Below are 23,433 nucleotides of genomic sequence, written 5' to 3' on the forward strand. Positions count from 1 at the left end.
GTTTTATCCCTCCCCCACCCCCGACATGTTCAGTTTAGTATACCCAGAGACCAATAAACTTGCCCCTTATTCTTAGAAATGCTGGCAATTCAGAACCTCATTTACTGAGGGTTTTGTCCTGCCACTTTCTGTTAAATGGAAGCAGCAGAAATGTGGATGAATGCCATTCAGACTCCGGCTCAAGACACTGCATTTCAGAGCTCGCGTGCTGCTGAAGAGAACAATCATTAGATAGGTCAGGCAAGCTCTGGATTTCAATCTGGGGAGTCTCACTGAATTTGAATTAGTTCTGTGGTTGTGAGGAAAGGGGTGTGATGTGCTATTCCCTACCAGCAACCTAAGGCTGAGAGGAAGATGGCAGGCGGGCTATGGGCGAGGATTCCAAACAGGGGCCAAGTCATGAAAGCGATTCTTCAATTCTGAGACATGCCACGAAAAGATCTTCCTCTTCTAAAAATTCAACAAAGGGTCCAACTCAAATGCTTATTGGAAAACAAAAATGCTTGCAGGCAAGTAAAATCGTAAGTGGTGTCATGTATCGACTTGGAACAAAGGCAATGCACGCTTTCGTCAGACGTCTATTCATGGATGCTTGAGGGGTGTCCAGTCTGCGCAGGCTGAAATTTCGTGTGATTGGAAGTCTGAAGTTTGTTGAAGTGGAGACAACACGTCCTGCAGAAATTGCAAGGCAGAGACCAATAGGTGAGGGATGAATCCGCTTTCGTTCGAAAGGTAAAGCTGAGGAGGAGCCTAAGAGCCTCTCCAGGGTTTACTGTGACCTTCAAACTCCCATCTCCGTAGGTCTATAATAAGAGAAGACTAAAGGATTTGGGAAACATTCATGGGAGTAAAAGATTGTCAGCCCCATGACAGTAGGGGAGCATTTTCTCTTCTGTCAGGGAGCGAGGAGTGTGTTCTCCAAGACCAGTTCAAAGGGAGAAGTCTCTAGAAGGTATGCACAGAGATGTGCTGGAGGTGTGTGGTCATGCACAATCATGGTATGGGGCAAGGTGAGAATGTTCAGGAAGGTCCTGAAGCATGTCCTGAGAAGTGAGGTGGATACAAGGGGGTACTGGTGCAGCTGGGAGATCCTGGCCAGGAGTGGAAGGCATGTGTAGTGAGGAGGGAGGAAGGGGGTGGGGACTGTACTTCCCCCCCTGGGCAGGAATCCATATGTCTCCTGTGCACCAGCTGGGTGCTGTTAAAAGAGGCCGGTCCTGGGACAAGATTTTAGCAATAAAAGACAAAGAGGATGTGGAACCGGAGCTGGGCAAGGAAGCCTTGAGAGGTCTGGCAAAGTCCAGTGTGTGTCTGAAAGGTGCCTCTTGGAGAAACTCATCTGCTCTCTGACACGCGGCTTTTGAATCAAGGGTGCTGGCCGCTGAATGCGTGAGTGTCAAAACCTTTCTGCCATTTCCTTCTGCTTCTCAGCCCTGCCACCCACTGTGTACCCCCATCAAGTGCAGCCCTACATGCACTGGTCAGTGACTCCGAGGACGAGCATCCGGATTGCACACCGGCAGTGTCTGTTGCACACCTAGTGCATGGTTAGCGCTCAAAGGGGAGGCTCCTATGAATATGACTACAATGACTCAGTGAGAGAGAGGAATATTTGCTTTACATATATCACTACAGGGTTTGATCTATAATAGGCACACCACTGAAAAATTCATCACGAAATGGATTTCTTTATAGAGAATGAAATTCAGACCTAATCCAACGAGATTTCTATTGCCTGAAAATTTTTTCCTGATGAGTTGTTAAAGCAAATAACTTATTAAAATCACAGAAACAAGGGGCATCTGGGTTACTCAGTCAGTTGAGCGTCCGACTTCAGCTCAGGTCATGATCTCAGGGTTCCGGAGTTCAAACCCCGCATCGGGCTCTGTGCTGTCAGTGCAGAGCCCATTTCAGATTCTCCGTCCTTCTCTCTCTCTCTGCCCCTCCCCGCTGTGCTCTCTCTCTAAAAAATAAATAAACCTTTAAAAAACAAATAAAATCATAGAAACAAGAAAAACAGAGATGAACAAGTTGCAAATGTGATTTTAAGCCATTCAGGTTTATTTTCAGTTCTGGTTGATTGGCATTAAAATCTAAAGGAAAAAAGGGGGGGAGAGTATGTGGAGCTAGGTCATATTGAACAGAAAAAATCACTTCTCTGCCACACAAAGTCTTTTCCTAATTCTTCTTCTTGATTTTTCATGCCATCTTTCCCAGTATTTGTGAAGTTGTATCTTCATGGGATTTTCTTCGTGTATTCAAATATTGATAGATTTGCTACATATTGTGAGCCAGTGGACTGGCGTCAGACCTGTGCATGTTACACCAAGGGAGTGCTTAGTGAGGAAGATGCAAGGCAGCAAGACAGCAACGCAAACTGCTTCTAGAAAATAGGGCGCCTAGGTGTCTCAGTCAGTTAAGCATCCAATTCTCAGTTTTGGCTCAGGTCATGATCTCACGGTTTCGTGGGTTCGAGCCCTACGTCAGGCTCTGGGTTGGCAGCTCAGAGCCTGGAGCCAACTTTGGATTCTGTGTCTCCCTCTCTCTCTGCCCCTACCCCTTCCCCCCTAAAAAACTTTTTTTAAGTGCTGTTAGAAGTCACAAAATGAGAACTGCTTGCAAAACATGCATGACTACCCGGCACAATGGGCGGTGCTTTCAACTTATAGTAGAGCTGAGAGTAAAACTGACTATGTGACTTTTTGTTATTTTCTTCCAAATATGTTATATTATTTAAAAAATAAGAGATCAGCAAACTTTGACATCTTGAGTTATACTCACTTGTCCAGTTTCATGCCCAGAGCATTGATTCTGAGGCATCAGCTGCAGAATATGCTGAGGCCATATATTCCAAATCTCTGCAAGAACCCCCACAAAGGTGCATTTTATCCCTTCCACACAGCTTGCCCTTATACAGTCCTTTCCTCAGACAGCCAGACATTTATTCCTGGTAGTATAAAAAGATAAGGGTATATATCTTTCCTTTTCTTGACATGGAGTCAAGAAAATCCTCCTCCTTCTCCTCCTCTTCATCCTTCTTCTCCTTCTTCTTCTTCTTCTTCTTCTTCTTCTTCTTCTTCCTCTTCCTCTTCCTCTTCCTCTTCCTCTCCTTCTCCTTCTCCTTCTCCTTCTCCTTCTCCTTCTCCTTCTCCTTCTCCTTGTGGTAAATATCTGCTTTACAAAGAACCGAATGGTGTGCAGCATTTTTCAAGACTAAATGGCTCATTTTACTATTGACTGACTACCAGAAATCCTTCATTTATGATTTAAAATTTTTTTAAGTTTATTATTTATTTTGAGAAAGAGTGCAAGCAGGGGAAGGGCAGAGAGAGAGAGAGAGAGAGAGAGAGAGAGAGAGAATCCCAAGCAGGCTCCGCACTGCCAGCCTAGAGCTCGATGCGGGGCTCGAACTCACAAACTGTGAGATCATGACCTGAGCTGAAATCAAGAGTTGGACACTTAACCAACTGAGCCACTTAGGTGCTCCTAGATTTTTTTCATCAGAAATTCTTGACAGTAATGTCAAGTTGGGGTGTTCAAATCAAACTATCAATGAAATTACCTATAAACTCCTTAGAAACAGCAAATTGCTAATTAGAAAGTAAGGTGCTTCTTGGCCAACATCTAAGAGGAAATGAAGGAGCGTAATAGCCGGGGGACCTGATGACCACAGCCCTTTAGGCTTGAGGTTATTTGTGGATCTCAGAGATGGTGGGACCATGGTCTGTCTGCTCAAAAAGAGGTGTCAATGCTTTGCATTAATCTGAGATCCCAAAGTCAACTCTGTCAGAGTAGAGGTGAATTATATCTACATTTACACCTCACCCACCACAGGGGGCAGCAGGGAAATGGTTGCTTTGAACCATACATTGGGTTTCCACAGAAGCTGACGTTAGAGCTAGATTTGAGTGCAAGTGGTTTATTGGTAGGTGTAGTGGGCGCTGTATTATGCAGTCTATATTCCCCCTTCAGGAATGACATACTCATTCCATTATACCGAGGAGTCTAGGTTGCAGCTGGCTCTCAGGTGAGTCCCTATTCAGGACCTACACTCCGCTGAAGAGAGCTTCTCATGGGAGGTCATCCCCTCCCTGGCAGCAGCCCACACTCAGTGAGCGGTCTCTGCCAGGGGTACGCAGACCTGCCCTCTTTGTCTCAGTGTGGGAAATGTCTGAAGGCATTTAACTCTGGAGCTCCCTCCCTGTGGGGTCACTTGGGGCTTCAGGTGCAATTATATTAGGTTCAACTTTTAGCTCTGCCCAATCCTGCTTCTTCTGTCTTCACATATGGAGAAAGTACTCTCCCGTAAGTCTTCTGTATATAACATCTCAGAACCTCAGGGTCTGTTTCCTGGGAAACCAAACTGACAGGAAGTGATCCCAGAGAGTGAGGCTGTGAGCCCAGGAAGGGAAGAGGGTCAATGTCAGTTGTGTAAAGCAACTGATTACTGCTCAGAATAACTGTGGCTCAGTCTCCCTGGGGAGCCTTGGGAGACACTGCAGAACTGTCCTTAGAAGGACAAGGTAACCAGTATTTTCCACCAACTTCCATTCGTCATGGATGGAAGGTTGTTTTCAGAGTTGTCCATGGCCACGTCCTCAGCATCTCCACCCTGTCTGCAAGATATACCAGCACTCCCCTGTGGTCAAAGAATGAATCTGTTACTTGTAGTAGGATGCCATCATCATGAATGGAAATGATGAGTTGTGATACAGTGTGGTCAGGATAGCGACGCCATTTACCATACCTTGATTCTATGTGAGCAGAGTAGAACAAGGGAAAAACTTGACCCCAAGTGGTTGTGGCAAAGATCCAGTTCTGACAGGAATTTACATCTTCCTTATGCACTGTCTCTCTGTGGTCCAGGGAACCCTACACAGGAACTTGCTCTAAGCGGTTCTAGACTGTCAGTGCCTCCATGAGCCTGACAGAAAGAAAGTCAAACCTACTACAAAGGAAGAATCTTTCATCCTAGACTTGGCAAATCTCCACCTGCATATTTTAAAAGAACGACATGGAGAAAAAAATTTTTTAAAAAATCAAGTTAAGAAGGCGTTAATGAGGCACAGTGAGGGAAAACCTGTGGAAATAATAAAGAAAAAATAATATTTAGACTAATCAGGACTCAAGATATTGGACTTCAAATAGATTATGCAACAACTAGGTTATTGTGTATGGAGGGAAAAATAAAAGCTTGAGTGTATTTGGTGAGTAGAGAACTTTAAAAGATAACTAAGTATATTTGAAAAATTAGAACTTCTAGAAATTAAAGTAAAAAATGCAAAACAACCCAAAATTCAATACTCAGTGGAAGGATTAACAGCTGAATAGAAACTGCTGATAGTAAAAAAGATGATACGGAAAAAGGGTCAGAAAAAAATTATGAAGCATATAGTATAGAGGAACAAAAGAAACTGGAGAATATGAAAATGTGGTAAGAAGACAAGGAAGGTGTGTGTGTTTCAGAGAAAAGGGAGGGGCTGAGAGATATTTGAAGAAATCATGGCCAACATTTGGCCAATACGATGCAATCTATAAACCTATAGATGCAAAAAGCTTAGAGAAGCCCAGGAAGAGAAATATGAAAAAAAAATATGTCAAATCACATAATCTATTTTTCAAAACAAATGATGAAGAAAAGAAATCTTAAAATATGCAGAGAAAAAAAATGATGTTATATACAGAGGAATAAAGATAACACTTATAAGAGACTTTTTGTAAGAAACTATGAAACCCAGAAAAGAAAAGAATCTTTGAAGAATTAAGAAAAAGCAGAGGGGGACACCTGGGTGGTTCATTTGGTTAGGCATCCAACCCTTGATTTTGGTTCAGGTCATGATCTCGAGGTTTGTGAGTTCGAGCCCTGGGTGGGGCTCTGTGCTGACAGCGTGGAGCCTGCTTGGGTTTCTCTCTCTCTCTCTCTCTCTCTCTCTCTCTCTCTCTCTCCTCTCTTTCACTCCCCCGTTCATGCATGCGTGCTCTCTCTCTCTCAAAAAAAAAAAAAAAGATTGTATTACACTTCTATACCCACAAAGAATATCTTTCAAACATGAAAGTGGGGCGCCTGGGTGGCGCAGTCGGTTAAGCGTCCGACTTCAGCCAGGTCACGATCTCGCGGCCCGTGAGTTCGAGCCCCGCGTCAGGCTCTGGGCTGATGGCTCGGAGCCTGGAGCCTGTTTCCGATACTGTGTCTCCCTCTCTCTCTGCCCCTCCCCCGTTCATGCTCTGTCTCTCTCTGTCCCAAAAATAAATAAAAAACGTTGAAAAAAAATTAAAAAAAAAAAAAACATGAAAGTAAAATAAAGTTGAATGAAAGAAGAAATATGAAGTGGTTTCCTTAGGTATTAGGAAATTGATATCACATGTAATTTAAACTCCACACAAATTGATTAACGGTACCAGAAATAGTAATGCGTGGCATGGTCACAGGGCAGAGTGCTAGTCAGTGCAGTGAAGGAATAAACTACTGATGTACACAACAATGTAAATGAAACTTAAAAAAGATTTGCTGAATGATACATAATCATGTATCGTGTATTAATTTCATTTAAGTATGGCTCTAGGACAGGCAAAACTATTGTATCGTGAAAAATAGAAGAGCAGTACTTTTTTTGTGAGAGCGGAGGCACAGGGATTGATTGGAAAGGAATGTGAGGAAATTTTATATTTTTGTGTTAATATTTTATATGTTGATAATAGTTTGCATTTCAGAGGTGTATATATTTTTCAAAAGTCAATGTATACATCAGATTGGTTGACTTCATTTTAGTAAATTTCACATGTAAAGAAAAACTATAAGGAAGTATTGAACACTAGTTAATAATATGCCTGCTGATTACCTATTGGGAGGTCTCTGGCTGTCTCCAGTTTCCTTTGAAATGTATGAAGAAAGGATGATTAATAGATTATACAAGGGTAAATAGCTGTATGGATAAGCACTTGATAAAACATATAACAATAGGTTAAGTTAGAATCTAAATTGAAGGCATACAGGCGCTCATTGTAAAGTTATTTCAGTTTTGTTCTATAATTGAAATTCTTCATAATAAATTGTGAAAAACTAACAGCACAGAGTGAGAATGTTGACGCCAAGATTATAAATCTTTTAGAGGTTAATGCTGGAAATGCTTTTATGACATTGTGGATCTCTTACATAAGACAGGACATAAAAAGAACAAACCATAAAATAATGAATTGATAACATCAACCCCATTAAGTTTAACAGCTTCTCTTTTTCAACAGCATGAATAGAGCACAAAGATGTGCTACCGACTGCCAGGCGATATTTGCAACACATATAATTGATGAACTGGTTTCCAAACCACACGAAGAACTCTTACAAATCAATTTTTTAAAAATGGTCAGATAACACAACAGTAATTGGGTAGACAAAATAATTGGGTAGGCATTTGACCAAAAAGGCGAGCAAAACAGTTAACTTAATAAGTACAAACTAAAACCACAAAAAGATACCATAAGTATCTCAATAGATCATGTAAAATTACAGAGCATAATAGAGATCATGATATTGAAGATGTGGACCAGTGAAACTATGATGCAGCATTTGTTGATATTTGGTAAAATTACTTTGGAAAACTATTTGCATTATCTAATAATGCCCAATATAAACATTCTATGGCATAACAGCTCTATCCCTCTATGCATATTCTAAACAAAATCTCACATATATGCACCAAACTGCATATAACATAAATATTCTGTCAGCTTTGTATACTCTAGCCCTTTCCCTAAAAAAAAAACAAAACCCAAAACAAAACAAAAAAACAAACAAACAAAAAAACCCCAAAACTCAACAACTAACTAATCAACCAAACAAACAACGTGGACACAAATAAACATAACGTTGAACAAAAGTATCAAGAAACAAAACAAGACAAACGGCATGAGTTATTCATAAATAGCTCAAAAATAGGCAAGCCTAATCAATACTGATTAGCATTGCATACCTAATTGGTAAAACCATACAGAAGAAAAATATGAAATGGTTATGACCAAGGTGAGGATAAGGGTCTCCCTCAAAGCTGTGGTGCTGTGATTGGGCAGAGCCCGCAGCAGGATGGTGGCTAATATTGGGGTGCTGGCATTGTTCTATTTCTTGACCTGTTGGGTATTTCCATGAGTGGTCATTTTATTTGTTAAAATATACATGTTTAATTCAGTCCTCTATATTATATTTCACACTATATTCTGTATTTAAAAATAAGCCAATAATGTTTTGATTCTATATTTTCTCATAATTTTTCTTGGACTAAAAGCTTATTCTGTCTACGGTTTCTCTAGTGACCTTTAGAGCCACCTGTTCCCAGACACCCCCCCCCCCAAACACTTATTTTATAGGATGCTATGAGGCAGAGGGGAACAACCCAGAGAAGGGTACCCCAAGGACAATTTGCTGCCATGTCAGTGATGATTTGCCCCTGAGAGTCACGATTTGGCTATAAATCCTGACGTCTCCCTCCAAATAAATCAGTGTGCCCATTGTATGCCAGGTTTCCATGTGATCTGGCTGATATTGTGAGCACCTTTCCATCACCAAGATTCTCTGCCATATTTGATTTGGTCCTCAAGCCTACCAGAATGTGGTTGGTGCTCCTGGGGATGCATAATCAAGTAGTAATAATAATAATGGTAACAAATAGCAATAACAAATAACAATAAAAACTATTTTGAAAAGCCAGCTAATGCTTACTGAGCACTTTCTGTGTGCAGGGAGTATTTAATTGCTTTATGCATGTTACCTCTTTTCATCCTTCATAGTGATTCTATGAAGTAGGAGAATTATTTGTCTCATTTTGTACTTTAGAAAACTGAGGCACAGACAAGTAAAGTAACCTGCTGGAAACCCAGAGCATGTAAGTCATGGATCAGAGCTGGAGTTCTAACTCAGATGTTTGCCCCCGCACTGCCCACTCTCGACTACTATGCTATTTGGTAAGAAGCGAGTCTTTAGATATCCTTACTTTTTGCACCTGTGTTAGTTAATTTCTAATACAACATAGGGAATTAAGTGATACATACACTTTAAATGTTCATCAACATTGCACACAAAGCATATCTTCACAATATGGAAGGAAGGTTGAATGGTTTCATATTACCTGTGGAAGAGTTAATACTAAGGGATGAGTTTATTTATTTTCTTTTAATTCCAGTTAGTTAACATACAGTGTTATATTATTTTTGGGTGCACAATAAGGGATGAGTTTTGAATTGAAGTGACTAAAACCAGATTTTAGATCACTTCACTGGCAAATGGTAGATGGCTCCATAATTCTACAAATAATAAATTAACCTTCAATTATATAAAGAAGGTTTAAATGCCAAGTTGAATAAGTTAACTACCTCTGTTCCAAATGAGCCACAGAGTTTAAGGAAAAAAGAAGTTTTTCTTTGCTAGTATTCATCTCTATTTTATTTTTCCCTAGCCTAATACAACTATCATTTTTTCAAATATCACTTTGAGTTGCCAGAATGTCGCTTAGTGGTTGTTGGATTTTTTTTTTCTGTTATCTTTTTTATAACAAACTTGGCTCCTCGCTCTGTGCTTCCTGATATTAATGAAGCTAGCATTTCTGCACTGCTTCCAAACCCAAACATGAGCACCCTAATGGTGCACACTTCTCAAGGAGGCTTGGAAACTCACCCAGAATGTGAGTTATCTGGCTCTGAGCGAGGGCTTCTCATATGAGGTGGAGAGGCAGAGAGCCAGGTTCTGCGGGTCTGAGGAATATCCCACATGCACAGCATTTCCACAAAGTGCTAGAATCAGGAGTTAAAGAATCCTTTAAACCTGTAAGTCCTTCACCCCCTTCACAGGCTTAGAGTTAAATGATCCAGCCCCAGTTCTGTGGCTGTTGATCCATGGGGGGGCCTGAGAACTAATTTACTGTGAAATGCAGAAGAGAACCAAAAGGTCTTACTTATGTATTTGTGGAAAAGTTATGAAGACGAAATGCCACTCCTGAAATACATGCCAGAAGGAGAAGACGAGCTGAGCAATGAAGCAAGGCTTTGTTTGTTGACTTTCGGCCAATAAACAGTCACAAGCTGACACTGACAAGGGCAAGGTGGTCTGAGTGGAAGTGACAGGCAAAACCTTTGCCACAAATAATCAAAATAGTAGAAAAGGTGGTATTAATCGAGTACCTGTGCAGTTCACATAGGTTGCTACTTTTACTCCTTTACCTGTGGTTTTCCAAAGGAAGAGACTGAAATGAAGCTTTATACCCAGGGTGAAACCTGTAGCATGTGGTTGGTCCTTGATGCTCTGTGTTGCAGCAAATTACACCCACCCTTTATTTTCTTTAAATTTCTTTAAAGTTTTTATTATTTTTGGAGACACAGGGACAGTGTGAGTGGGGAAGAGGCAGAGAGAATCCCACACAGGCTCCACACTGTCAGCACAGAGCCTGCCGTGGAGCTCGAACTCACAAGATCATGATCTGAGCTGAAACCAAGAATCAGAAGCTTAACCCATTGAGCCACCCAGGTGCTCCTACACCCACCCCTTTATTTTATTTTATTTTTTAAAAATTTTTGAACATTTATTTTGAGAGACAGAGAGAGAGAGAAAGAGAGAGTGAGCCAGGAAGGGGCAGAGAGAGAGGGAGACAGGGAATCTGAAGCAGGCTCTAGGCTCCGAGCTGTCAGCACAGAGCCTGATGTGGGGCTTGAACTCAAGAAATGTGAGATCACGACTGGAGCGGAAGTCACTTAACCAACCGAGCCACCCAGGCGCCCCAATTTTATACTTTTAAACTGTAATGCATCCCCTACTCAAGGTCTTGACTTCAGCTACTCATCCTTTTCTCTCTTTGCATTACTAAAGTTTCTTCCCCTGCTGGATCACTGCTATCAATGTAAGACCATACTGCAGGGCGCCTGGATGGCACAGTGGGTTGAATTCCTGACTCTTGGTTTTGGCTCAGATCATGATCTCAAGGCTCCTGAGTTTGAGCCCCATATCAGGCTCTGCACATCTGGCAGTGGGGAACCTGCTTGGCATTCTGCCTCTCTCCCTCCCAGACTTACGCCAACTCTCTCTCTCTCTCTCTCTCTCTCTCAAAAAATAAATAAATAAATAAATAAATAAATAAATAAATAAATAAACTTAAAAAAAGAATATACTGCAATATCTTCCATTAAAAATTAACAAAAATACCACAGTCACTTCAGGCCTTGTCCCATTGATGCTGACGGGCTGGGTCCAAGGACCCAGAGGGGGTCCCGCAGGACTAAGCCAAGAGGGTTCTTGGCTTCACACAGGGTAGAAATCAAACGTGAGGTGAGGGCAGAACTTACTGAAGGTGAAGAGAGAGTACAGACACAGACGGAGTTTGTGGGAGACTCGAAGGAAAGGATCGTGAGTGTTGTCTTTGCTTTGGGGGTCTGGGGTTTTAATGACAGTTGTGGTCAGGTGCATGTGTCCTCTCTGGAATCCAGGAACTGCTCAGTCAAGGACGAGTGCTCTGGTGTCCTTCATATGTCACTTATGCCCTGGAGCCAGAAGTCTTGGTCTCAAGGTGCTTAGACTCAGAGGTCCCGGAGAAGGTTTATGATGAGCCCACCCTGTCACTCCTTAGATATCATCTGTGGTGCTGGCGGACTCCAGAGAAATCATTAACTCCTTGACCTTTACAAGGAGGCCATCTACTATATGTATATGTGTAAGGCAGGGGTGCAGGTCCTAGCAAGAACAGAAGGAGGAAAAAAAGCAAAGGAAAAGAAGTGGCTTATTTTTCTTTTATAGGGTCCCTTCAGTTTCCCTGAGTCACCATTTGTGTTGTCCCCTCACCCACCCCATCCCTGACACAAAACTCCATGAAAGGGTTGTAGGGTTATGGTGGTTGGTCTCTCCAACTCTTCTCTTTTGTTCATTATATTCCAATTGCTCTCCCTCTTCCTCTTTCCACCAAGTGGCTCTTTTCATGGTCACCACAGCACCCATGCTGTTAATCCAATGATCAACATCCCTCCTTCACCATACGTGATTTATCAGTATATGATAGATCTAAACAGTATGTCTTGCCCACCTCAAAAGACTCTCTTCACGTGGCTTCCAGGACATCATACTCTCCTAATTTTTATCCCACTGATCTGGCCTTGCAGGTTTCTCATCTATTCTCAATGTTCAAACACCACAGCGTTTCAGTGTTTGGGTTTCTGATGGTTTCCCGTTACCCACCCTCACTCACGTGGTGACCACATCCAGTCTCAATCCTTTAAAATGCAATCGATAGGGGCGCCTGGGTGGCTCAGTAGGTTAAGTGTCTGACTTTGGTTCAGGTCATGATCTCATGGTCCGTGAGTTCAAGCCCCACACTGGGCTCTGCGCTGTCAGCTCAGAGCCTGGAGCCTGTTTCAGATTCTGTGTCTCCCTCTCTCTGCCCCTCCCTCCCTCAAAAAAAAACATTTAAAAATAAATAAATAAAATACATTCTGTAAACCAATGTCTCCCATATGTTTTACCTCTCTCCTGCCCCTCCCCTGATCTCCTGACACATATTTCCAACTGTTCACTCTATATCTCCTCTGGGGAGGATATGGAGTCCTTTTAAATTTATATATACAAATCCAAACTCCTAAACCTAATCCTTTCATTGTCTTACCCCTTTCAGTATGTGGCAACTCATCCTTCCAGGCTTTTTATCCTAAATCTTGGCACTCTGACCCTTGCTTTTTCTTCAAAGATCTACCAGGAAATACTCTTGGCTGTATTTTTTAAATATATCTAGAATCTACCCATTTCTGGTTAGAAATGGTGTACTTTCCAATTTGTAATGTCCCTACAATATGAGCTTATTCTGTCCTCATAACAGAGCTGTGACCCACATATAAAAAATTATTTCTATTCATACATAAATAATATACTATGAAGAGTTAAGTACCTTGCTCAAGATTAGGTAGACATTCCTAAGTCCTATCCTTCCAAGTCCATGTTACTGCATAATTCAATGAAAATATAAATCATGATAAATTCCTTATGAAATTTGTAGAAAATCCCCCTAAACGTTTTGTCTACTACATATTGATCAAAAACAAAGTTGTACAAATACCCAGAAGTACTTTTATTCCTTTCTCTCTTAGCATTTGCAATAGATTCACTAAAGATTATCGGGTGCTGCACTGAATGCTCTAGAGACAGACCAATATAACATGCATGGGATTTATTCTTTTTATTTTTTTAAAGTTTATTTATTTTGAGAGAGAGAGCAGAGACAGAACAGAGAGAGGGAGAGAGAGAATCCCAAGCAGGCTCTGCACCATTACTGCAGAGCCCAACTTGGGGTTTGAACTCACTAACCATGAGACCGTGACCTGAGCCAAAACCAAGAGTCAGATGCGTAACTGACTGAGCCACCCAGACACGTGGGATTTATTCTTAAGAATTTTGCTATCTTTGGTCCACGTAAACTTTTGCCAACTGAAGGTACACGCTTAACATTATTTTTATTTATGATCACATTCAAAGTAACTTGTTATAAGCTGAGATTTTAGATTTGCAAGATCTTTTGGCTTTATTTTTTTAATGTTTATTTATTTTGAGGGAGAGAGAGAGTAGGGGAGGGGCAGAGAGAGAGAGAGAGAGAGAGAATTCCAAGCAGGCTCTGAGCTGTCAGCATGATCTCAAGAACTCTGAGATCATGACCTGAACCAAAATCAAGAGTCGGACACTCAACTGACTGAGCCACCCAGGTGCCCCAAAATCGAGTGGTTTTAAACCATTGAAATCTATCATTGGAAAGCTTTTCCTAGAGCTAAAGGGTGACCTATTAGCTTTTCACAGAAATGCACAGAAGGCAATGCAAAAAGAAAGGAAGTTGAGAGCACTGTTGGCATCAGTATGAAGGAAGGATTGGGGTGAATCTGGTGTGATTTGGGAGCAGGTGTGAAACAGAAGAGACTCTATATCTCTGGAACAAGGTGAAATGCATCCCTGGTTCCCTCACCTTTTATGTTGCCACTCCTTGTATATTTCTTAGATGTTTCTAGCCTCTCATTACTCCAGTCTTTCCCAGTTCTGAATTCTCCTTTGACTTTCATTATAGGATATTTTCTAGAAATTACATAGGAGGCATAGATACTAATAGGAGGTTCCCACTATTTTTAGGCAAAAGCTTGTGGCTCCCATTTTTCTGGACACCAATCTTTGACCTTCCTGTAATCGCGTTGATTGTTTCTATCCCTGCCTGCCTTCTCTGTATCCATTGTCTCCGAGGCCAGTGCACTGCAGCTGCCTCCTCTATGTAATTCAGCAAACGTTCAGAGAGACCGAACTGTGAACACAATTGTTTCTAGCTGTAAATAGAAGCAAGTTGCTTTGTGTGTTTCTGGGTAATTTCATCTGTGGTTTCCATTCAGATAACTTCACAAATGTTCTTGTCTCAGAAACAATTTACTTCCTTCCTCTTTTGCCCCTGTCTGGCTAAAATGTATGTTTTGCCATGAACTTGGCAAAAACTTTTATTTAACTTGGCTAATTCCAGCTCTTCATTCGGTCCACTTTTATGTGATGCATAAAACTTTGAACAGCGGAAGGTGGCAAGTTACTTTGGAAAGGCAGGCACTGTGTCTTACCCACTCTGGTGACCCTGCAGTCCTGCCAGAGCACCTAAAGGTTGCACAAGTAGGGGCGCCTGGGTGGCTCAGTCGGTTGAGCGTCCGACTTCAACTCTTGATCTCACGGTCTGTGAGTTCGAGCCCTGCCTCGGGCTCCGTGCTGACAGCTCAGAGTCTGGAGCCTGCTTCCGATCCTGTGTCTCCCTCTCTCTCTGCCTCTCCCCCATTCTCACTTTGTCTCACTCTGTCTCTCAAAAATAAATAAATGTAAAAAAAATTTTTTAAAAAGATTGCACAAGTAGACACCTGTGAGCTTCATGACAATATTTTTACATCCTGCCACACTTATCACAGTGTGAACATAATGCACATCTCAACCTGTGGCCTCTTTTTTTTTTTTTAACATCTATTCATTTTTGAGAGACAGAGAGAGAGAGAGAGACAGAGCATGAGTGGGGGAGGGGCAGAGAGAGAGGGAGACACAGAATCTGAAGCAGGCTCCAGGCTCCAGCAGAGAGCCTGACCAGGGCTCGAACCCACAAACCAAAGATCATGACCCAAGCTGCAGTTGGATGCTCAACCGACTGAGCCACCCAGGCGCACCTCCTTTTTTTTTTTTTTAATTCTAATTTGTCTATGTCTCAGGTGTCCTTTTCAAATTTTCTTTTGTGTAACCTAGCCCTGCAACAGCTAGCAATAAGCTTTAAAAAAAATGCCTATTTAATTAATTATTTATTTATTTATTGGGGGGAGGGGCAGAAAGAGAGAGAGGGAGAGAGAGAAAGAATTCCAAGCAGACTCTGCGCTGTCAGCACAGAACCCGATGCCGGGTTCCATCTCACGAATCATGAGATCATGACCTGAGCTGAAATCAAGGGTCGGACGCTTAGATGCTTAGCTGAATGAGCCACCCACGTGCCCCAACAGTAATATTTTCTCAATATATTAGCCCAGTTAATGCATTATGCATTGATTAAACGATATAAGGTAAAAAAAAATACATGAAAGTTTTTGGTAAAATTTTTGAGTATTTACAGTGCTAATCAGTTAAACGATAATGACTATTAACTAGCTGGTAACTAGTAACTTCATCTTGTGGTATTTGTACTACTTCTCGTGCATTATCTTATTTAGTCCTCAGGACGGCTCACTGTAAAGAATAATCTGGAAGGGGGATACAGTGACTAAATAACCTGCCAAAGATCCCAGACATAACAGAAAATGGTGTCGAATTCCAACCGAAAGTGTATCTCGATCCAGAGTTTTCCGTCCTTAGTCTAAACTGTATTTCTTCAAAAGATGCTACATTGAGGTCTACACCCTTGATGAACTTCACAGGGGTGGGTAAAATGCATCCGAATCCCAGGTTGGACAGAGCAATTCAATTCAATAATTTCTACTTTGAAAATATGTGTAGGACATTACATTTCTCTAGGGAATTTCTATATAATCATGATTCCATCTCTTCCTATATAAAAGTTTTTAAAAAACCTTAAAAACAAGTAGGGCTCTCCTGTGAGAAGATTATGGTAAATTCAGTTAAGGGTGTTTGCCTTGGGAATCCTAGGGAAGGCAAGAATGTATTTTGTAGAGAATGCAGCTTGATGGGGAGAGAGCAAAAGGAGAGGGAAAGTTCCAGCAGTGTCCTTGCTAACAGTGTTGCAATATTTTACTATGTGGGCAGGAGTCTGACAAAGGGGAAGAGAAAGGAAAGAAAGAATGACATTCCAGACAGGAGGAGGGATATGAAGTGAGGTGCAGACATGAGAAATTTACAAAACTCTATAAGCTGGAATTGGACGAGACTGAGAGAGCATGGAGCCTAATTTTTGAAAAGAAAATGTCTGAGTAAGTAATTTTTTTAATATGTAGCCTGGAGAAGAAGAAACGAGTTAAATCCAAACACAGCAGCAGAACGCTGTGTGTCCGTGATGGCAGCCAGCGGTAAGATCAGAAGGCATCGGGTCCTGTCTACAAGGCAGAAATAACCATGGCTTTCTTAGGGTACATGATGATGAATTTTAAATAGTATATTTAATTCCAATATTATTGACATGTATTAACTTTAATGCCAGTTGTGCTAAAGCCCCACATAGTCAGTTACACTTGTGTCAACCCAACTGTTCCACGGGACACATTAAGGATCTAGACCCAGCAGGCAGAAGGCTTCCTGAGGGCAGGAGAATAGGATTACCCTTTACCTCACATTTTACCCCTTTGCTGCAGCCACTCGTGGGACTGCATAAGCAGGTGACTCATTTCATTTTCTGAGGTCACCCTTGTACCGTCAGAGAGCATCATTGCTGTTTTCTCCTTCCCAAGGGACAACCCCTCCCCACTCCAGAATATTAATTTAAGCAGAGCTACAAGATGCAGGGGTCACAGAGTAGGCTTACAGAAGCAGTGTCATCCTTTCAGAGATTTTTGAAAGCGAATTTGTAACTGTAAAGAATTTGCAACAGTAACAACAGAGAGGTACCTTCCAAGCATAATTTACAGAGTTATCTTGGTTTCGTTAGTTGTTGTTTGGTGAGTTAAAGCATGTTGTGTTAAAATATTATCCTCAAAGAACCAAGAGTCACTTTGATGAATTCTGTTTTATGTCTATTGCAACACCGTACTCACTGGGGAACTTTATAAATATTACTCTAATTCTTTAGTATCTATTGCTATGTGAGACTCAGAAGCTTTTATTAATTCATGATGTGATTCAAGCTAGATGTGAAGTTATGGGGATAGGAAGATTCGTAAGTATCTTTGGCTCCAGATCTCTCATGTAATATAGACTATAGAGAAAAAAAGGACCTTCCTACAGTCGTGTCCACCAGTCAAGAGACATGGATTGAATAACTGTTTTGTGTAGCACACAGTGCAAGGTAGAGAGAGGCACTGTGAGAAGAAGACACAAATTCTACCCCCACAAAGACTTACAACTAGCATAACAGAGGAAGGTGCTTTTGTGTTTAAAATATGACCAATCACTTTTCTCAACAGCTCTGGGAGGTACTGTTCTTGCTTCCATTTCGAATTGCTAAGAGCCCAAAGTAATAGAACTTTTTTTTTTAATGTTTCAAATTTTTATTTAAGTTCTAGTTAGTTAACATAAAGATAATGTTAGTTTCAGGAGTAGAATTTAGTGATTCATCACTTCCATATAACACCCAGTGCTCATCCTTAATAACCATCACCCATTTAGCCCATCCCCCACCCACCTCCCCTCCAGCGTCCCTCAGTTTATTCCCTATAGTTACGGTAAGAGTCTCTTATGGTTTGCCTAACTCTCTCTCTCTCTCTGTCTTTTTTGTTTGTTTGTTTGTTTTCCCTTATGTTCTTTTTTTTGTTTCTTAAATTGTACATATGAGTGAAATCATATTGGTATTTGTTGTCCTCTGAATAACTTACTTTGCTTGGCATAATACACTGTAGCTCTAGCCATGTTATTGCAAATGGTGAGGTTTCATTCTTTTTGATGGCTGAGAAATATTTCATTATATATGAATATATATGTGTGTGTGTGTGTGTGTGTGTGTGTGTGTGTGTGTGTATATCTCACGTCTTCATCCATTCATCAGTCAATACACATTTGACCCTTTCCCATAATTTGGCTATTGTTCATAATGTCGCTGTAAACATCAGGGCTCATGTGCCCCACTGAATCAGTATTTTTGTATCCTTTGGGTAAAAATCTGTAGCGCAATTGCTGGGTCATAGGGTAGTTCTAATGCAACATTTTTTAAATGTTTATTTATTTTTGAGAGAGAGACAGAGCACGAGCAGGGGAGGGGCAGGGAGAGAGGGAGATGCAGAATCTGAAGCAGGCTCCAGGCTTTGAGTTGTCAGCCCAAAACCCAACACGGGGCTCGAACTCACGGACCGCAAGATTGTGACCTGAGCTGAAGTCGGATGCTTAACCGACTGAGCCACCCAGGTGCCCCTCTTAAAGTGTTCTAGCCATATGTATTGATCTAATGACAAAAAAAAATGTATTTGGTCATCTATTGATAAGAAAACAATTTAACCTCCATAAGGACTTTTTTTTCTATTACTGAATCTTTATTCCTCAATCCTTGATTCAAGGTAAGCTGGAGAATGTTAGTTTATTTCCATCTTCGGTAAATATATTCCTTTTTAAAAGTACAATGTTTTATTTACCTTATCAAACCTTTTGGTTCCAGGTTGAAATTACGTGCATGAGCATGCGCGCTGCGCGCGCACACACACGCGCGCGCGCACGCACACACACACACTTAACAAAATGTATGTTACTGTTCAATCCCTGATGACAGTTACATCCAGTTTCATGTGCAGACAGCTGCAGCAGGCCAGTTTACTAGATTGTTCTGCTTAATCATTGCTAATACCGCTCTTTAAAAACCTCATACTGTCAAGGTTCAGTTAAGAAAGTAAAAAAAGAACTGGAAAATGTATTCCGAACCCTTGAAATAGCATCAATTCACTCACAGTTACTGCTCATACAAAATGCTAACTGGCACTGATCTGACTTGTGACAGAAAGCATCAGATAAAGAGCAACATTGTCACTTACATTGTATGTAAGCAAGTTCACACCAGTCATCCTTGCTATAGAGGGAATTGTTTTTCGGGTTTCTGGTGTTAATAATTCTATTAATCTGATCCAGAATCAAAAGACTTCAGGGAATCATGTAAGTTAATAAAAGTCGTACGGTAACAATGTCAGTATCATGGGAAGTCAAACTTTCATGCAGCTGGTTAACCATTTGTCTCCCAATTTTGCTAAGTTTGTAAATATACCTTTGTAGGATGTCAAATAACCATTAATTGTTTGGTGGCATTGAATGTTCTTAATGCCTTATCAGACAGCCAGGTTGGGACAGTTATACAAAGTCCTACCAAAGCCTGTTCACCAAAACTTTCTCTCAATAATTTGGAAATACATCGATAGACGTCCACTATCAACCTGCATTAAGATTTGCTCTGTGCATACCACCCTCTGCAGTTACTATAATATTACTCCAAGCTGACGAACCATAAGTAAATTTGTTTGGAGTGGCATGATAGAGTGAACATAGCTGGATAATTATTAATTAGCTAGAAAACCAGGCCAAGGAGTTCTCTTAAGAAGTGACATGAAAGGTATATATAAAGAAAGAAACATGAAGCCTTCTAAGGACTTGCCTTATTAGAGAAAAGATAAAGATACTGATAACTCCAAAAAAAAAATCAGTCAACTCACTGATAGGTTTTAAGTTAAGCTACGCTGTCAGAACTAAAATATAACATGTGACTTTTATTTTATTATTTTTTTATGTTTATTTTTTAAATTTTATTTTTATTTTTTAAAATTTACATCCAAATTAGTTAGCATATAGTGAAACAATGATTTCGGGAGTAGATTCCTTAATGCCCCTTACCCATTTACCCCATCCCCCTCCCACAATCCCTCCAGGAACCCTCAGTTTGTTCTCCATATTTATGAGTCTCTTCTGTTTTGTCCCCCTCCCTGTTTTTATATTATTTTTATTTCTCTTCCCTTATGTTCATCTGTTTTGTCTCTTAAAGTCCTCATATGAGTGACGTCATATGATTTTTGTCTTTCTCTAACTAACTTCACTTAGCATAATACCCTCCAGTTCCATCCACGTAGTTGCAAATGGCAAGATTTCATTCTTTTTGATTGCCGAGTAATATATATATATATATATATATATATATATATATACACATATACACACCACATTTTCTTTATCCAGTCATCCATCGATGGACATTTGGGCTCTTTCCATACTTTGGCTATTGTTGATAGTGCTGCTATAAACATGGGGATACATGTGTCCCTTCGAAACAGCACACCTGTATCCCATGGATAAATGCCTAGTAGTGCAATTGCTGGGTCGTAGGGTAGTTCTATTTTTAGTTTTTTGAGGAACCTCCATACTGTTTTCCAGAATGGCTGCACCAGCTTGCATTGCCACCAACAATGCAAAAGAGATCCTCTTTCTCTGCATCCTCGCCAACATCTGTTGTTGCCTGAGTTGTTAATGTTACCAATTCTGACAGGTGTCAGGTGGTATCTCATTGTGGTTTTGATTTCTAGTTCCCTGATGATGAGTGATGTTGAGCATTTTTTCATGTGTCAGTTGGCCATCTGGATGTCTTCTTTGCAGAAGTGTCTATTCATGTCTTTGGCCCATTTCTTCACTGGATTATTTGTGTTTTGGGTGTTGAGTTTGATAAGTTCTTTATAGATGTTGGATACTAACCCTTTATCTGATCTGTCATTTGCAAATATCTTCTCCCATTCTGTCAGTTGCCTTTTAGTTTTGCTGATTGTTTCCTTCACTGTGCAGAAGATTTTATTTTGATGAGGTCCCAGTAGTTCATTTTTGCTTTTGTTTCCTTTGCCTCTGGAGATGTGTTGAGTAAGAAGTGCTGTGGCCAAGATCAAAGAGGATTTTGCCTGCTTTCTCCTCGAGGATTTTGATGGCTTCCTGTCTTACATTGAAGTCTTTAATCCATTTTGAGTTTATTTTTGTGTATGGTGTAAGAAAGTGGTCCAGGTTCATTCTTCTGCATGTCGCTGTCCAGTTTTCCCAGCACCACTTGTGGAAGAGACTGTCTTTATTCCATTGGATATTCTTTCCTGCTTTGTCAAAGATTAGTTGCCCATATGTTTGTGGGTCCATTTCTGGGTTCTCTATTCTTTTCCATTGATATGAGTGTCTGCTCTTTGCCAGTACCATACTGTCTTGATGATTACAGCTTTGTAGTATAGCTTGCAGTCTGGGATTGTGATGCCTCCTGCTTTGGTTTTCTTTTTCAAAATCTCTTTGGCTATTCGGGGTCTTTTCTGGTTCCATACAAATTGTAGGATTATTTCTTCTAGCTCTGTGAAGAATGCTGGCGTTACTTTCATAGGGATTGTATTGAATATGTAGATTGCTTTGGGTAGTATCGACATTTTAACAATATTTGTTCTTCCTATCCAGGAGCTTGGAATCTTTTTCCATTTTTTTGTCTTCTTCAATTTCTTTCATAAGCTTTCTATAGTTTTCAGTGTATAGATTTTTCACCTTTTGGTTAGATTTATTCCTAGGTATTTTATGGTTTTTTGTGCAATTGTAAATGTGATCAATTCCTTGATTTCTCTTTGTGTTGCTTCATTGTTGGTGTGTAGGAATGCAACCGATTTCTGTACATTGATTTTGTATACTGCAACTTTGCTGAATTCATGAATCAATTCTGGCAGTTTTTGGGTGGAATCTTTTGGGTTTTCCATAGAGTATCATGTCATCTGTGAAAAGTGAAAGTTGGACCTCCTCCTGGCCGATTTGGATGCCTTTTATTTGTTTGTGTTGTCTGACTGCAGAGGCTAAGACTTCCAATACTATGTTGAATAACAGTGGCGAAAGTGGACATCCCTGTCTTGTTCCTGACCTTGGAGGAAACCTCTCAGTTTTTCCCCATTGAGGATGATATTAGCATTGGGTCGTTCATATATGGCTTTTATGATCTCAAGGTATGATCCTTCTATCCCTACTTTCTTGAGCGTTTTCACCAAGAAAGAATGCTGTATTTTGTCAAATGCTTTCTCTGTAACTATTGAGAGGATCACATGGTTCTTGCCCTTTCTTTTACTGATGTGATGAATCACATTAATTCACTTGCGGATATTGAACCAGCCCTGCATCCCAGGTGTAAATCCCGCTTGGTCGTGGTGAATAATTTTTTTAATGTATTGTTGGATCCAGTTGGCTAATATCTTGTTGAGGATTTCTGTGTCAATGTTCATCAGAGAAATTGGTCTATAGTTCTCCTTTTTAGTGGGGTCTCTGTCTAGTTTTGGAATCAAGATAATGCTGGCTTCATAGAAAGAGTTTGGAAGTTTTCCTTTCATTTCTATTCTTTGGAACAGTTTCAAGAGAATAGGTGTTAACTCTTCATTTAATGTTTGGTAGAATTCCCCTGGAAAGCCATCTGGCCCTGGACTCTTGTTTGTTGGCATATTTGATTACTAATTCGATTTCCTTACTGGTTATGGGACTGTTCAAATTTTCTATTTCTTCCTGTTTTAGTTTTGGTAGTGTGTATGTTTCTAGGAATTTGTCCATTTCTTCCAGATTACCCATTTTATTGGCATATAATTGCTCATAATATGCATAATATATAATTGCTCATAATGGTTGTGATCTCTCCTCTTTCATTCTTGATTTTATTTATTTGGGTCCTTTCCTTTTTCTTTTTGATCAAGCTGGCTAGTGGCTTATCAGTTTTGTTACTTCTTTCAAAAAACCAGCTTCTGGTTTCATTGATCTGTTCTGTTTTTTTGGTTTGGATAGCATTAATTTCTGCTCTAATCTTTGTTATTTCCTGTGTTCTTCTGGTTTTGGGTTTTATTTGCTGTTCTTTTTCCAGCTCTTTAAGGCATAAGGTTAGGTTGTGTACCTGAGATCTTTCTTCTTTCTTTAGGAAGGCCTGGATTGCTATATACTTTCCTCTTATGATTGCCTTTGCTGTGTCCCTGAGGTTTTGGGTTGTGGTGCTATCATTTTCATTGACTTCCATCTATTTTTTAATTTCCTCTGTAACTGCTTGGTTAGCCCATTCATTCTTTAGTAGGATGTTCTTCAGTCTCCAAGTATCTGTTACCTTTCAAAATTTTTTCTTGTGGTTGATTTCGGGTTTCATAGTGCTGTGGTCTGAAAATATGCACGGTATGATCTCTATCTTTTTGTACTTACATAGGGCTGATTTGTGTCCCAGTGTATGGTCTATTTTGGAGAACGTTCCATGTGCACTGGAGAAGAATGTATATTCTGCTTTAGGATGAAGTGTTCTGAATATTTCTGTTAAGTCCATGTGGTCCAGTGTGTCATTC

The sequence above is a fragment of the Panthera pardus genome, unplaced genomic scaffold (assembly GCF_024362965.1).
Source record: "Panthera pardus isolate Hobbes unplaced genomic scaffold, ASM2436296v1 HiC_scaffold_22, whole genome shotgun sequence".
NCBI lineage: Eukaryota > Metazoa > Chordata > Mammalia > Carnivora > Felidae > Panthera > Panthera pardus.